Genomic DNA, 12681 nt, shown 5'->3' with positions numbered 1-12681 from the left:
CCTAGTTATGTCCCTAAACTGATTGGCTGTCAGATCCAGTTTCCAAAGGGTCTGGTCCTTCAGCAAAGCACGGAGCCAGGGCTGTAAAACCAGGATCCTGATTTGGCAACCAAGCCTGGATCTGGAGCTGAAAAACTCAGATCTCCATTTAACAGCCACCCACTGGTCCTGGCGCTGCAAAAGCCAGACCTGGATCCACAACAATGCACAGATCCTGAGCTGTAATTTTTTTTAAAAAAGGAAAAGGATCCAGATTTGACAGCTGAGTACAAGCCTGTAGCAAACAGCTATGGATCCAGAGCCAGAAACCAAGCCTGCATCTGGATCTGATAACATGGATCCAGGGCATGAGTCTGGATTCAGATTTGACAGCCGAACGAAGGACCAAATGAAATTAATAGGCAGAAGGTTTAAAACAAACAAAAGGAAGTGTTTCTTCACACAGTGCACAGCCAACCTGTGGAACTCTTTGCCAGGGGATGTTGTGAAGGCCAAGACTATAAAAGGGTTCAAAAAAGAACTAGGTAAGTTCCTGGAGGATAGGTCCATCAATGGCTATTAGCCAGGATAGGTAAAGATGCCAAACCATGTTTTGAAGTGTCCCTAGCCTCTGTTTGCCAGAAGTTGGGAATGGGCAACCGGGGATGGATCATTGATGATTGCCTGTTCTGCTCATTCCCTCTGGGGCACCTGGCATTGGCCACTGTCGGAAGACAGGATACTGGGCTAGATGGACCTTTGGTCCGACCTAGTATGGCTGTTCTTATGACGGCCAAGCACAATTGGCAAGAAGAGGTCCAGTTGCTTGGGATCCAGCCAGTATGAGAATGACACCTTTGCGTACTGAGAGTCAATTGACTAGTGGTTCTGTACCACTAAGGCCCCACATCTACTCACATCACTGGGGGTCTAGTACTGCAATTCCAACACGATCGTTGCAGAACTGCTTGCCTTACTGATTCCGTGCCCAACATAGTGGTCAGAGCAAACCGATCCAGCATGGAAGGCCCAGATCCTCAAAGGTATTTAAATGCTTAAGTCCTCAAAACACTGGACAGGGGAAATGCATTACAAACTTTTGATCTAATCCAGGATTTCTCTTTAGAGAGGAGAGTTTTAACATTTGCTTCATTTGGCCATTTTCTGATGCACACACTCAATGTCCTGTTTGTCTGGGAGGCGGGTTTTCCCCTTGCTGATGCTATCATCCTTCTGCTTTGAAGGCGAGAAGAGGGAGCCATCCTTAGACTCTTACTATCAGAAGTCTTAAAAGTAAATTTAGTCAGTTCTGGAACTGTCCGTTCCCTTGGCTCTGGGTAGGATCTATTGACTTTCTCTTGGGCTCCCGGCCCATTCCTAACAGCTCAGTTGTGCAGCAGAAATTTAGCCAACCTTAGCCAGAATACCTTTTTAGCCAGTCACATCCTCAGACAGGTGTATGCTCAGAAACCTGGTTTGGGGTGGCCAAATTTCTGCTAGACAACATAGCCATTAAGGTTTGGTGGGTCTCCTGGCCAATCCCTAGGACATGAAGATACTGTACTCCAATCCGATCCAATCCTCACTTCTCAGAATTGATAGATCTCACAGATCCCAAGATTTCCATACTATGCAATCTCTGTAGACTCGAAAAACAGATTCCAGTGTTGGGTCCAGTTGTCCAGAAAGGACTGCTTATTGGCTTCAGCATTTCTTTGTAGCCAAGGAATGCAAAGGCAGAGAGAGAGAGAGATCTGGAATGCTTTTTCTTCTTCAGGGAATTAAACGGCACATTGCCAAGGTTCTGCAGAGAAGATACAGAGTGCCGTAGGCTCAAGTTAGATTTAGAGCAGTATATGAGATACCAAGAGACCTACTCTGATATTCCTTGGAACTGACATAATAGATACACTGACAGATCTGTGTGTCTGATCTCTCACAGGAGGAAATTTTGTTAGGACACTAGTCGCTGGAAGCCTGTGCTGTCTCATGGGTGTAATTTGTAAAATTGTGTGTAATAAGGCCAAAAATGGCTGAGAACTTAACAAAAGGATGGTAACAGTCTACAAATCCCAGTCGGGAGGCTGTTTGCTGGTTGTATTGATTTGTGTGGGGGGCTGTATTGTGCCGCGAGAGTTGTGTGGATGGCAAAGGAGGGGGGAGTGTGGTGAGGGGCTATGTGGTTTTGGGGTTACGTGTGCTGTTTGTGTTGTTTTGCTGTTTGTGTTGATTTGTGTCTGGGGGTATTGTGCTGGGAGATTTGCACTGATCTGTGTGGGTGGCAGTTGGGTGCATGGGTGTGACAGTTGGGCCGGGTAAGCCACCATCTGGGCAACCTCCCTCATACAACCACTGAAATTGGTGCATGCAAATTAGCTGTAGATAAGGGTGGTGACTGGCTATCACAGTGGTCTCTAGGCATGGCATGGATACGTGGCTTACATAGCACAGATGTAAATCAAAGTCAAAATGGCCGAGAACTTAAAAAAACTGGACCCGGGAAACCCAGCAATGACTGAACCTGGTGATATTCTGAACAAAAAGAGCTCTCAGCCATGCTGGTAGCTTCTGCCATCGCTTCTCCCTGGCAAACATTTTAGGCTTCACAGTGACACAGAGTGATATTCCTGGAATATTATACAGATTATTGGGATCTGAGCTACTGACCTCCCAGCTCCCAGTTCTAACCCAGGAAGGAGACTTTTCAAATCTGGTTCTGGAGTGGTTTCACTCTGGAGGACAAAGTGTCTAGGATTCAGTAGTACCATTGGTAGCTGCCACCCCTCAGCATGGGTAATAGAAATACCTAAGGGTTCCCATCCTTAGCTGTACCAAGCCTCCCTTGGATCCAGTGGAGTACATGACTCCAATGGAGCAGCTGGCCCAGCATTTCAGAAGTTCCCAGTAAACCTAACTGATTGGAATCACCTCAGGGTTGAGACATCCACCACCTACACTTCATAGAGAACCTACCCCATCCCTTGGAAAGCTGTTCAATGGTCAGTTACCCTCAGTGTAATTAACAGAAGGAACTGATGGAAGGCTGGGGCCAACTCCCCCTTTCATACCCTCTGAACCCTCCAGGAGGGGCAGGAAGGGGGTGAGGGGCCCCAACAGACACTACTTTCCAGAAGGTTCTGGAAGCTCACGGCACAGGCGCCTTGATCCCACAACTGTGGATATGCAGCAGCTCATAGCGAAGGACTCCAGTAACAGGTAAGTAACCTCCCTTTCCTAATTCTGCTGCTTGAATATAGGAATTATTTTCATTCCTATTGCTTGTTGACCTACTGCTTTCCATCTTGAAAGCAGACTGGAAATGCAGGAGACATAGCTAATGAAAGGGATAAATGCCTCCTTTCTGAGTTAGCCTGCTGCGCCCACTGAGGCACCACAAATGTCCAAGTGTGCTTGTCTATTGCTCTGAAGCTGTCTTGCCATTAAATCATGCCCCTTTCAATCTAGAAATCATGAAATTCCTAATAATGACCTTGATCTCTACGCTCTCCTGGAAAAGATGGGGGGGGGGAATCTCTTCCCCTCCTTCCCGCTCTAGAAATTGCAGTCCACTGTCTTCCTCTCTGGCCTTGTCAGCACCAGCCTTTTTTCTTAACATTTCCTGGCTCTCCCCATTTCTATGTTTAAAGCTATGCACCCTGGTCGTCCTCCATCCTGAGAGAAATGGCAGTGGAAAGCACTCAGTGCACCACCTGCTTGTTTTCCTTGCTATGGGCCTTTTCAGGGACACGTAATCCTTTTAAATACATTTCTTATCCTTCCCCCTTCTGTCCCGTCACCATAAATGATGCAAATCCTCCTCACCAGGTGACATTGAAAACTGATGAGAACTGGTGACCACTCCGCCTCCTATTTTGATTTCCTTTTACTCAAATCATGATGACTCAGGGGAAATGGACCATTGTGATGTCTCCTCTCCAAGTACTGACTTCCTACAACACTGCTTAGCTTATAACAGTTGATAAGATGACAGCCCTAGACGGCTGCAATGGAAATAAAGGAAGTGACTATTGCAGGAAAAAAATATACACTCAAACATGGTTTGCAGGAGTACAGCTACTGCACCTATGTGAGATAAGATGATTTAGGAACTTGGAAAACAGGTAATGCATCAAGTCAAAACAGATTCCACTGCCCTGTGTTTAATGCTAACAGCCAAAGAATTACCATTAAAAGAGCACAGGATAGATAACAAAATACTGTTACAACCATCCAGGCTCCTAAAAGAGTCCACCTGCAAACCTAGGGTGACCAGATGTCCCGTTTTTTGGGGACTTTTTCTTATATAGGTGCCTATTACCCCCCACCCCCTGTCCCATTTTTTCCACAGTTGCTATCTGGTAACCCTATGCAAACCCCCAAATTAAGGCTTGTACGTTTAGCCCCTCCCCCCTCACGTGCAATTCTGAGTTTAGATGGCTCAGCACAATTGAACGTATTTCCTGAAACCCCCATGGATTTGGATTTTCAAGGGCTCAACATCCACAGTTGGCAACAGATTTTCCAAAGAGTTTGGTACCCCACAGCTCCCAGTGTGACACTTCAATCTCAGGACACCTTAAATGAAAATGTGGCTTTAGAAAAAAAAAATATTTTGGTGTCTAAATGGGAGTGAGGTGGAGTCATTTGGAAAATCTAACCCCATTTATGAGCACTGAACTCTTCTGAAAATTCTGGCCCTCCCCTGTATCTCTGTAGTATAGGATCCCATTCCAAACTCCATGCCCTCAGCTGCTGGCCTAAGTGGTACCCAAAGCAGCTCAACAGCAGACATATTTTAAAGGCCAAATAAAGATGATGTTCATCTACCACGCTCTCCCTCTTTAATTATCCTGGACCGCAGAGCCAATACTGGAAAATGTGTGCCAAGTTCTGCCTAATGAGCTTTCTGTTACATGGTTTTTCTGGAGAGTGATGACTGCATGAAACACCATCACAAAATACGCTCTCGTTTTAGTGACCCAGTGAACGATCGCAGCACAAACTCCATCAGCCAATGCCAACTCAAATCTGTTTTGACATCCTCCAAAAGGGTGGTGAGGTGGAGCTTCGACACTTCATGAAAACAAAGAAAAGGCAAAAAAATTCTACTGACGTCAGCCTGACCTTACCGTCCCTACATAGACATCAGAGCAGGGCTGGACCTGCCCTAAAGATTTTCAGTGTGCTCATGCTAAATTAGATGCAGGGATTGACTTCCCCCATAAATGCAGCTAGCTCTGAGGTGAAACATACTACCTGTTTAACATGGCACCGCAACACTGAACAATAACATAAGCCAAGAAACTGAAGAAAATTTCCCCCCCTCTAAACTACAGAAGAAATTTAACAAAGCAATCATTTAACTTGGAGTTTAGTCAGGACACCAGGATTAACATCTCAATCCTTGTCAAAAGCGCATTGATACCTTTAACAGACACAAGTAGCCACTGCTTCAGTTTGCTGTCCCATCTGAAAGACTGCACTTCGGGGGCAGCACAGAGCCCCCTCTTGCCATGCTAGGATATTGATGCAGTGCTTATTAATGCCATCCAAACAAGTATGCCTTTTAGAATCAATCTGATCTCGTGCCGGATCCAGGCAAATACAAACTAGAGAGACACTGGAACAGAACGTACCTAAGTTATTCATATGCTACTTTATCATTTATATTATTTAGGAGTTGACAAGGCTACTGCTATAGGATCTGATCCAAAGCCTATTGAAATTAATGGGAGTCTATCAGCGTAAGTGGGCTTTGGATCAGGCTATCAGGCGAGTTTTAGCTGCCACCATTTTTTGCACGAGATGATTTTATATCTGATTCCAGGATGGATGCCATACATAAAACCCAACCATAAGTGGCAAATGTATACTCTTGTAACTCTAAAATTCAGTGGCGTTACTCCTCATTTACAACAATGTAAATTGGATCAGAATCAGGTCTCTGAAATTCTGTTCTTATTTAGACCCAAGCTACCCCAGTAGAGACTATGAAGTTGCACATGTATAAATAAGAACAGTTTGGCCCTGGTCATTTGCAGTGTATTTATAAATGACATAGGGCACTGTGCTGACTGTCAATGCCATCCAAAAAACGTGTGCTCAACACAATACATTCTTGTTCATTTTGTAGTCAGAGAGAAATGCCTGGGGAGCACTTGGAGACATTTCGTCAGCAGCGGTGGTATCAGGGCGTGGCACCAGTATCAGGGTGTGGAGGCATGTCACCCGTGGGTGTCACTTTTCAGCTAGATGGAAATCATGATTGCCAGCTGTAATTAAAAACATTGCTTTCACATGCAGTTCTCAGGCTGTACATGCTGCTTAGCGCAGGAACAATCGGAAAACTACCTTGAGCATACTGGCTGCACTGTACCCACAATGAAACAGTATCATTCTCAGCCTGAGCACCTTTATGGGAACCGAAATATTGCCAGTGCCATGCAGGGGTGCAGTATTTGGATCTAGCATTTGCTCAGATTTTCTCAGGCCCTAACGGTGGTTAAAAATACCATCTAATTTCTGACTAATCCAGACGCTACTTGGTGTTACATTAACAATGCTGCCAGGAGGTTGTGATCTAGGAAGAAATGTTTATCCAGTGGATACTAGGTAGCATTTTTCTTTCCAGTGAAATCAAATTTTAAGGCAGATTAAATGGATCAGCTCTTTCCGTGAGATTATTATAAACCTGTTTGGGGCCTGATCCAAAAAAAGGCCTCACTGCACTTTGGATCAGTCCCTGGGTGCTTTACACTTACAAAAAGTCAAGGGCCTGGTTCATGTATTTTACAAAGGCGTGACTGTAGACTTTAATGGGAATACTCCTGATTTACATTGTCGTAAGAAAGCAGAATCAAGCCCCTTGAGACAACTCTTCCCATAACAAACCCTGTGAGAGCGCCTAATCTATATAGCTAGGGCAAGGGCCTGCTTCCTTTGAAGTCAATGACAAAATTCCTGTTGATTTTCTGATGCAGGATTGGACTCAGAGTTCGTGTGCATATGACAAACTATGGGCCAATGAGAGTTGCACAGCTGTAACTGATATCCTAATTTATCTCAATATGTAAAACTAGGCTCTCTCTAGTCTCAGAGTCAGTTTCCTGTATGTCTTTTAATGTGGGTAAAGATTTGTACAAACAAGCAGATAGTTACCCTATATTACAGACAGAGGCATGAACTAGTGGCCTCAGTGCAGAACTAGGAGCCAGGCACTCCTGAGTGCTAATATCTATGCCCCCTGCAGTCATGGGCATGTCCCATGCTGAGAAATTTTCAGAAGTGACCTCTGATGTTGATTGTCGTACCCAAAAACTCAGCCAGCCCAAATCCGTGGCCACTCTTGTATAGGGTTGCCAACACTGACAAGCTATTCTGGGAGATTCTCTCCCCTTCCCCCCCCACATAATGTCATTTTCTTAAAGTATCCTATCTCCCGGGTTGCTTTCAATAGTCACCAGGAGACTCCAGACCAATCCTGGAGAGTTGGCAACCCTACTCTTGTACACTTTTAGCCTTACCCTCTTGGCCTCATTTTCTAGATCTGTAAAATGGGAGAAAAGACTTGACTGCCTTGAAGGAGCATTACGAGAGTCAATGAATTAGCTGATTAATATTTGTACAGTGCCTTAAAACTGTCAGAGCTCCAGCGAAGTCAGTGGGTCTATGTCAATTTGCATCCACTTAGGGTCTGGCACAATGTTGTTGGAGGTTTGCGCTCATGCACGCTAACGTACAGGGGCTACTTTGTTTATTGGCAGGTGAAAGCTTCCCTGTTCTCAAAGACCAAATATTCAAGCTTTCTGTGGGTGGAGTGTGGAAGGGAAGGTGAAATTGATCACCCAGCCCAGGGTCAGTCACAGTCTAGCCCTCTCCTGCAGGTGCCTTTTCCGGCTATGAGCAACCCCCGATGCCAGTCATACCAAGGCCAATGGATCAAGTAAATACAGATCCCCTCCCCAGGCCTACCACTAACTTGCCCCCAGTGGGGCCTTCTGGGCACTTATGGCTACACACAGATGCCTGTGCACCCCCTTCAAGGCCCCTTGTACAGACCCTGCACAGCCCTTAAAAGAGACAGGGGGCCCCTCCCACCCAGGTTAATTTTATCCCTGTAAGGTTTAGCATATGGACTTTGATTGCTTTCTACTGCCTTCATGCAGTGCCTCTATCTCCTGTTGACTCACAAGAGGCACTCAGTTCCTGGTAGGATCAGGCCCTTTCTTACTGGGTGAAGGCAGCAGAGGACAATGAAATTCCCACCCACCATTATGGGCATTTATTTATTCAGGCATTGGCCACGTCTTGATTTTGCAGGGAGGTCTATAATGTGAAGGAGTCAGGCTTTGCAAACTACTGGAGTGGCTTGCACTGGAGAGGCTCAGGCTTTTGTTAACATGGGCGGAGGACAGGGCATCAGTGATTATTTTTAAACCACAAAGACCATGAGCAAGCTTGAGTCAACAGCTTACCATAGAAACATCCTTCTAGTGTGTAAACAAGGAAGGCCATATTTTGCCACCCTGGTACCATACACCTCCAGCAGCACTATTAGGCTAGACTGCAGTGTTGGGTATGCAGCCTGAATGAGGGACAGGGCCTAAGATGCACCAACCAAGAGTGGCCCCAGGACGTACAATTCCCTTCTCCCTGATCTAGGAAGGTACTAATCTACTGACCTATCCTGGCAGTGAATTACAACATTCCCTACACCAGCTCAGTGGTTTGAGCATTGGCCTGCTAAACCCAGGGTTGTGAGTTCAATCCTTGAGGGGGCCACTTAGGGATTTGGGGCAAAAATCTGTCTGGGGATTGGTCCTGCTTTGAGCAGGGGGTTGGACTAGATGACCTCCTGAGGTTCCTTCCAACCCTGATACTCTATGATTCTATGACAGAACCAGGGCTCCGCCCTTTCTCTGCCCACCTGTGCCAGAGGGAATAGACAGACACACTTGGTCCAGCATGCCCACGGTTGGGTGTGGCAAGGTTTAGAACCCCAACACTGCCTCCTCTCCCTGGCCTCATTTCCCTTTGTGGGCATGTACTCCCAAGACCTAGTCTCGTCCATTGAGATCAATGGGACTACTGGCCTAGTCAGGTGCTACTTGTGGCAAGTAAGGGTGTCAGCCTTAGGCCCAAAGGTTTCAAGCACATGCAGTCCCTTACCCTGCAGAGGTATGGGGCAGGAGGGCTTTATTTTTTAATGTACACTATTTTATGGATGAGGAGATCACATTAAGTTAAAAAAGGCATACCAGTGTCTGGGTGGTCAGTTCAAATTCAGTCCAGGTGAGTTTGGGCCAGATTTTCAAAGCTATTTAGGTGCCTAAAGATGCAGAAAAGTGTCTAGTAGGATTTACAAAGGGGCCTAGAAAGATCAGGAGCTTAACTCCCATTGGCCTTCAATTTGAGGCACCTAACTAGTTTTCTAAAGACCTTTGTCAATCCAGACCAGTGACCAAAATGTTCTCGCCCTCTAATGGTGGTGCTGCATGAAATCAACTTAGTGGGTCTAAACTCATTCTTAACGGTCGGATCAACAAAGCCACAAACAAAAACCTTTAGACACAGTCCCAGCCCAGAGGCCCAGAACTGAAAGGGCCATGGAAATGAAAGTACCTCACACGCCCCCTGATGTGATTAGGAGACAGGAAAGTGGATGAGTAGAGCAGATTGGCATTTTTTTGACTGAAAACTTTTCCTGCCAAAAAAATAAAAAAAATAGGGTTTTGATAAAAACAATTTTCATTTTAGACAAAGTATTTTTAATCGGAAATTTTCATTTCGTTTCAGTTTTTGAACAGCAAAATCTTTTTACCCACTGTGCTCCAAAGGCCGCCTCCTGTCAGTTACACTGAAGTAAATCCAAGGTAAATCCATCTAAACCGATGGATCAACCCTGGGGTAAGAGCCAGGCCCCAGATCTGTGTTTTGGGGCCCAATGCTATGAGGTGCTGAGCACTTTCAACTCCTCTTGATTCAGGTGGGAGCTGAGGGTGCTTAGCACCAGGCCAGACTGACCCCTGTAACTGGGCACATGAGTGCCTCCTCTGAGCCTGGGTTGTCTCTTCATCGCCCTGCTTTCATTTCCCTTCTTGGGCTCCTTAAAAACTCCACACAGTACACGGGTTTATCATCATAAACTGTTCCAATCAAAATAAAGTCCAAATTTCATCCTTCCCCACCCTACCTTGCAGGAATCATCTTCTACTGCCCTGCAGTCCTGCTCTAGCTCGGTCTTTCCCACAACCTCCCAGTCTTCTCCCGCTTCGTCTCTAGGCTGAGAGGTCAGTGGCTCTCCTTCCCCTGCTGGAGTCTCCCTCTTTATAAGGCCCAGATGCCTTCTCCCTTAAGCAGCGAGTAATCCGTCACAGGTGCACTGGATCCCACTTCCTCTTGAAGGGGCCAGTCACCCTGTAGCAGGCCCATAAAGCTTTGGCAGTGATCTGGAGGCAGAGAGATTGAAGACATTTTGCAACTGTTCTGAGGCTCAGACATCTGATCCCAGCTGCCACTCCCACAGCAGGTGCCTCAGGCAGGTGCAGTGCATTTTGCATAGGCCTGGTTTTCTCTCCGACTGTGGCAAACGGTATGAATTAGTAAAATCAAAATAAAAGATTAAAACCCTACAAGTACTTCCTGCAGCCTGATTTCAGGACCTCATAACAATGAGGTTCTTTTCTACCAGCCAAAGAGTCTCCGTAGCTCCCCCTGGACAGTTCCTGAAGCAATTACGTTAATGACTATGAATGAGCCTCAAAACCGATCTTGGGTGGAAATGAGTTAGGCGGCAAATGAAATGAACAATTCATACTCCAGACTCTCTGGATCCAGCAATATTTCCAGTAACCCAAAGGCCTTGCTTTAGAGAATGCCAAGCACAGATGGTTGTGTGAGGCAGGATTCTGTTTACACTCTACTGGGTTTGGTGTCTCATCAACATGCCTTCATAAATGGAGCAAACAATGGCTGAATATGGCAGGGAAAGAGTCAATTACCACGATCCAAGTTCTTTTAGGGGCAGAGTTAATCAAGCATTCAGTGTTTTGTCATTCGTGTCTTTCTTTCCTGGGAAAATCCTATTAGTATAAAATCACTTAATAGGGTACTTCAAAGAGCTGATGGGAAAACATTCTTCGCTCAGTTATAAACGCCATTCAGCTGAACACTGGATTCATTTAAGACTTTTGCTGGAGCATGAGAGTTTCATTAAGAGTGTTCACATTTCCTACGTTAAAAAAAAAAAAAAAAAAAAGCTCATTAGCCAGGAGAATGGAAAATGTTGGAGATTTTTAATCTTGCTGAATAGATTTTAAGAGCCTGAATATTCATGGATTGGCCCCTTGTGCAGCCATTTATACCTGTGCAAAGTAGATGTCTAACACTGCCCATCTGATCTGGTAGCATTTGACACCTATTTTGTACAGGCATGATGGATGAAAAGATGCAGGGGGATAGGCAAACTGGACCATAACTATATTCTGCCAAGTACAGTCTGTTTCAGGGAAAAAAACAGCCAGCCTCCTGCTGTTACTAGAGAGAGGTATGAATCCTGTCAGCTGCTGAGCATGGAAACAGAGCTTTGTACAGAATCAAGTCCTTAACTAATCGAATACAAAAAAAAAAAAAAAAGTGCCTTTTCTGCACTCTGCTTTGAAGATGAGGGCCCGATCCTGCAGTTCTCACTCAAGAGAAACTCCCATTGAGAAAAGCGGACGAGGACTTGAGGATCAGTTAGTTTTCATATTCAATGCAGGCAGGATTTAGCCTGGGGACACTCCAAGTTATCCAATTGTTACATATTAATGACATCTTGTGTTCAGGCAAAAATCAGCCTTAAAGTCCTTAAATGTACAGACATGTATGTACATGCAAGCTTAAAAATAGTCATTGCTACAGTTCAGAGGGGACCTAAGACACAGGGTGTGATTCTTCTCTCTGCCTTCCATCCAATATCATCACCCCTAAAACACTAGGGACCAGATTCTCTCTCTGCTTACGCTGGTGTTGGTCCATTGGCTTAAATTGAGTTACACTGATTTACACCAGCTGAGGATCTGGCCTTCAATTCTGGCCTGGGAGAGTGTTACCCCCACTTTGCACAGAGGTAAATGACTCCACAAGGTGCAAAGCAGTAGAGACTCCAGCCTGCATGGCCAGGTCTCAAATACAGACTTCTGCCAGCATAGCTAGGTCCGTCAGGGGTGGGATTAGTGACTGGCAGAGCTGTGCCAGCCAAAGCTCCCAATGCAGATGCAGTTATACCTATCAGGTTCCCTCAGGGGGGCTGGAATAAGCTAGGCTGGCAAAAGCACTAGTTTTGCTGGTATAGCTGCATCCACAGTGGGCTCATTTTGCCAGTATATTATAATGGTATAGCTAGATCTGCAAAGCAATTCTAGCATAGACCTGGCTTCTCTCTCTACTAGAGGGGCTGAACCAAAAGCCCAGCCCCAAACCAACTGAATCTCAGGGTGTCTGGAACCTTCATGTGAATTTTACAGCCCTAAGCCACTCTCCCCTTTAAAGCCCCTCTGCCTTATGTTTCAAATCTGGATCCAAGTCAATTTCGAATGGAAGTCCAGCATTCCTTGGACTCCTGTCCACGCTGCCCAGTGAGATGTTTGGGAGCCTGTCACACATGTTTCTGGAAGGGAATGAAACAGGCTTTAGAGGAAATAAGTTCAGGCATGTTTTACA

This window comes from Terrapene carolina, unplaced genomic scaffold (genome assembly GCF_002925995.2).
Source record: "Terrapene carolina triunguis isolate 2854851 unplaced genomic scaffold, T_m_triunguis-2.0 Scaffold552, whole genome shotgun sequence".
NCBI lineage: Eukaryota > Metazoa > Chordata > Testudines > Emydidae > Terrapene > Terrapene triunguis.
This window is presented reverse-complemented; position numbering follows the sequence as displayed.